Raw genomic sequence first — 5,609 nt, forward strand, 5'->3', positions numbered from 1 at the left:
TTACTTATTCTTTAAAGTCACTATTCCTGCACTTTGTATTTTGGCTATTATTCCTGGGTCTGTGATATACTCTTTGGGCCTAAAGAAGGCATTGAATGATAATGTTGCTGCCCCTGTTATATGACATAGGACTGAAAGATGATCCCCAGTAGAATATTAGGTCTCCTGTCTACATAACTCCTTCTTTCAGGTGACTGACTAGGATTATCTAAATGAATCCTCTTTTTTCTGGCATCTCCACCACGGCCCAAGCACCTAGATGTACTTCTATAAGTTAATGTTAGGGCAGTGAGTTGACTTAACAATATAAATAGAGTAGAGACCAAAAGGGATCCTATAAACGTTCCCTGAAAAATCAACTTGCAAAAGACAGATTAATAGGAAAAATGTCATACAAATGTATTTAATATGTATACATGGGGGCCTTCAGAATTAAGACTATCTGATACAGGGGAAATTGTCTATTTTTTTGCTTAGGTTCAACAGAGTGTAAACTAGCCATGTAGAAATGTGATTTGGCAAAAGGGGTGTGATCTAATGGTAAAAGTTGGAGTAGGAAAACCCAGCAAGGCCTGAATATCTAGATTCTTCTTGGCCTCTCTGAGCATGAATTCCTTCCTTCATGCAAAGGGTCAGGACCCTGTCTGGAATAGGACCTTATGACCTTTAGTCAAACAAGGTAGGCCAGATTTTAATGACCAGTTTTTACATGAAAAGGTAGAAGAAATGCTAGAGTAATATTTTTGTGTTTTATGGCTGGCTTTGGGAAAAAGGAGTTCTGGTTTCTATGATCTGCCTTAGGGAAGAAGGAGTCTAAATTCTATGGCTAGCCTCAGGTACAATGGGACTGAGACACAGGAAGTTAGAAGGTAAGAGAAAAGCTTTTGCTTATGAGGCCTTCATTTTAGGGTATTGTTTTTTGAGACCCAACAATAACAATAATCCTTTTTGCTGCTGGTGGATGAATTGTTGTGCTCATTCCAAGGCATATATGCAGGAGATTTTCAATGCATTACCATAAAAATGCAAGCCCACTAGGATTGCTAAATTCTTCCTTAACATACCAAATAAATCTTTCAGATTACTGAATATAGTGTACAAGATTTAAGTGTTTTCTCTCCTTTTCTCGGGTTTTACACTAATCTTGGAATCACTCAGATTTTCAAACTTTAAGATTTCACTCACATTGCTAATTTATCTTTATTGATTCAGGGCCTGGCTAGTGAGACCTTTATTTTAACCATTAAATGCTTTTGTAAGTCAGTTGTTCTTGCCTTTGTTTTGCAAGGCTGGAGCTCTGTTATTGCTGCTTGGCCTGCTAAAGTAAGGGGTAGGTAACAGGAGACTACAAGATTAACAATTGTTGTCACGGGACTGATAGGTGATGAAGCAAAGACCCACTAGTGACTGCTCCTGAAATCAGTTACACTCTTTTCAAAAAATGGAGGTCGATGTTCAACTCAGGTATTTTCAGAGCATCAGCAATACCTTTGACTTGAATGTGTTTCTCCTTTTTAAAACTCTGCTCTGATGCAAGGAATCGATATTGTAGTTTCGGTGAAAAAATCCTTTTTGACAAAAGATCCAAGATTGATTACCCAGATCAATACCATTTTTAAGAACAATTCATCAAGATCGTATTTAAAGAGAGATCATAATGCATTTAAACTGTTAATAACACAAAGCATTCCCCCTCCTCTCTTCCCTGTGGATTATATATTTTTCCCCCAATGGAGCAGTAGATTTCATAGTAGAGGATAGTGCCACACAATTTCCTAGGGGTTAAAGTAGGATAACAATTCCTCCAAGTTGTTGCTACTCTTCTCTCTCCCTGTTCACCTCACAGCTCTATGTTGTTCCCAGTTTTAAATGAATGCTATTGTTCTCACAATACTAGAAGTTCTGGAATCTTACATTTTATTAGTCTTATTAAAACTGAGAACACACATCCTGGAAGAAAATGAAGACAGAGAAATCCAGAGCTTTGTCGCAATCAGGCTCTTATACTTTTCAATCAGTAGCCTCTCTAGGGGTGGGTGTAATTGCCTTGGTAATTCAGGCAAAAAAGTATTTTTGGCCTGAATAACTTTGGTACTTGTGACTGTTGATCCAGTTTAGTGGAGGATAAAAACTGTCCTTGTCTGTCAGTGTGTAGTTCTAATTATTATAACAATGAGAAGCAGTGACTAGCCATTACTGAAGCTCAAAATTGTTTAAGGCAGTAAATTCCCTCCAACATCTTTCAGAATTAAATAATCATTCATCTGTCCAGAATATAAAGCTAACCTGAAAAACCAGAGATAAGAGTGGTCTTCCAGACCTTTGTGGGGTGGGGGGACATTGTTGCTGAAAATTTGAGGAAAGTGAAAAAAAGAAAATGGACAACCTGGGCCAGATATAAGGTCCATAATAGCTATCAATTGGTAGCTTTAAAATTGTTTCTAACTCTCGTGTGGATGGATTTGAGACTACCATAGGCTTGAAGAGGATCCACAGTAATTCCGTGGTATTTGTCTTGGAATTCAGGTGTCAATTTCAAAGTTCTTTCTATATGCTCTATCTCAGTGTGTCTTTCTTTAGATTTTGTTATATGCAGTGCCCAAGGCAGCCAAGAGGTACTCTGTGAAAACTAAAGACTGATATAATTCTGACCAAGTTAAATTGCATGCTGATTTAGGATAACAAAAGACCAAAAATATAACTGATGTATTACTTTTTATTAGCAAGAGATTTACTACAGAAGAGTTTATGAATTGTAGGTAAAAGTATTGTGTAAGTAATTTTTTTTTGAGACAGGATCTTACTCTGTCCCCGAGGCTGGAGTGCAGTGGCAGGATTTCGGCTTACTGTTGACTTGACTTCCCTGGGCTCAAGTGATCCTCCCACCTTAGCCTCCCAAGTAGCTGGGACTACAGGTGCACATCATCATGCCTAATTTATTTATTATAAATTATTATATTTGTATTATAATTTATTTATTATTCTTTGACCCCCTCCCTGAAACTCCTATTGTGGCAGTCCCAGAGTCTCTATGATCTCCTTCTGGTTCTGAGGGCTGCCTGATTCTTGAAACATTTTTTTGCTTAATTAAAAAGACAACCCAGGTCGGGCATGGTGGCTGACTCCTGTAATCCCAGGACTTTGGGAGGCTGAGGTGGGCAGATTCCTTGAGCCAGGAGTTGAAGACCAGCCTGGGCAACGTAGCAAAACCCTGTCTTTACAAAAGAAATTTTTAAAAAATTAGCCAGGTGTGGTAGTGCCTGCCTGTAGTTCCAGCTACTTGGGAGACTGAGGTGGAAGGATTGTTTGAACCCAGGAGGTGGAGGCTGCAGTGAGTGGGTATCCGAAATACACATTTGGTGCCTAGCTGACAATTGTGTAGTGCAATAAAACAGGTAATTAAGAGATGAATAGTCTTTAAAAGAAAGAAGTGAATAAAACTAAAGCCACTGCAATTATAAAAATGCAGATTCAACAATTGTTTTCCTAAATCAGGACTAATGACTGACCCTGATGTTGAAATGATAACATGGAAGGAATTAGCTAAGCAACATTCCAGCTGAGATCAGGTCTGAAACAAGTTAAAATCCCGTAAAAGCTCAAATTGCCTGCTTTGGATGTCCTGTAAGATTAATTAAAACCGTAAGCAAGAAAAGCACTCCACCTTGTTATCTAGTGTCTAGGATTTGGTGTTTTTATTGTCATGGACTGAGTTCAGTTCCTGGTAAGGGAACTGTTGACTTTTGGTTTGATATTTGTGTGACTTCATTTTTTAGAATATTGCTTTGTCACTTGGAAGGGTATCTTTGATTAAAAAAATTCAGAAACTAGAAATATCAGCTGTTTATCCTCCCTAAAATCTGATAAGAGATTTGAAGAAATTTTTTAAAGAACTAAATAGTCAGAAGTTGGCTTAATTAAAAGCTAATATTCAAGATATATATATATATATGAAGATATATATAATATATAATCAAGATACATATATCAAGATATATATATATGTATCTTGAATATTATCAAGATTCATATATCAAGATAGATATGTATCTTGAATATTATCAAGATACATATATATGTATCTTGAATATTATCTCACTATATATAGTGATATATATAATATATAATATTCAAGATATATATATAGACAGCTTATATATATATCTCTCATATAAGCACATTAATATATACTTAAGTACCAAATGAGATATCCATATATATGAGATATATACACATACATCTCATATATATATATATATACACACACACACACACACACACAAACATGGCCTATATAAGCTTACATATATATATGTAAAATTTTTCAGCTTTTTCTCTTTAGGTCCTGTTTTGGGGATTTTTATTTTTCCAGTAGAGCAAAATCCTTTTAAAATTATGTGCTTGGTCCCTCTGTTCACTTCCTTTCTTTCTTAAAAATTGTTCTGGAGGTGGCTGGCAAGATGTCTGAATAGAAATAGCTCTGGTCTCTAGCTCCTAGCAAGATAAGTGAAGAAGGTGCCTGATTTCTGCATTTCTAACTAAGGTATCCAGCTCAACTCATTAGGACTGGTTAGACAGTGGGTGCAGCCCACAGCAGGTGAGCTGAAGCAGGTTGGGGCATCACCTCACCTGGGAAGTGCAAGGGGTCAGGGAACTCCATCCCCTAACCAAGGCAAGCCATGAGGGACTGTGCCATGAGGAATGGTGCATTCCAGCCCAAATACCATGCTTTCCTCATGGTCTTCACAACCTGCAGACCAGGAGATTCCCTCGGGTGCCTACACCACCAGGGCCTTGGGTTTCAAGCACAAAACTGGGAGGTTGTGTGGGCAGACACAGAGCTAGTTGCAGGAGATTTTTTTTCACAACCCAGTGGCACCTGGAGCACCAGTGAGACAGAACCATTCACTCCCCTGGAAAGGGGCTGAAGCGAGGGAGCCAAGTGCTCTAGCTAAGTGGATCCTACCACAAAGGAGCCCAGCAAGCTAAGATCCACTGGCTTGAAATTTCCACTGCCAGCTCAGCAGTCTGAAGTTAACCCGGGACACTTGAGCTTTGTGGAGGGAGAGGCATCTGCCATTACTGAGGCTTGAGTGGGCAGTTTTCCCCTCACAGTGTAAACAAAACTGCCTGGGAAGTTCATGTTGTACAGAGCCCACTACAACACAGCAAAGCCACTGTAGCCAGACTGCCTCTCTAGATTCCTCCTCTCTGAGCAGGGCATCTCTGAAAGAAAGGCAGCAGCCCCACTCAGGGGCTTATAGATAAAATTCCCATGTCCCTGGAACAGAGCACCTGGGAGAAGTGGCAGCTATGAGCACTCCTTTAGCAGACTTAAATGTTCCTACCTGTTGGCACTGAAGAGAGCAGCGGATCTCCCCATACAGTGCTTGAGCTCTGCTAAGGAACAGACTGCCTCCTCAAGTGGGTCCCTGACACCTGTGCCTCCTGACTGCAAGATACCTTCCAGCAGGGGTTGACTGACACCTCATACAGTAGAGCTCTGGCTGGCATCTGGCTGGTGCCTCTCTGGGACAAAGCTTCCAGAGGAAGGAATAGGCAGCAATATTTGCTGTTCTGCAGCCTTGGCTTGTGATACCCAGGCAAAC

This window comes from Aotus nancymaae, unplaced genomic scaffold, assembly GCF_030222135.1.
Source record: "Aotus nancymaae isolate 86718 unplaced genomic scaffold, 86718_ANA_hifiasm-v0.15.2.pri h1tg000004l, whole genome shotgun sequence".
Lineage (NCBI taxonomy): Eukaryota > Metazoa > Chordata > Mammalia > Primates > Aotidae > Aotus > Aotus nancymaae.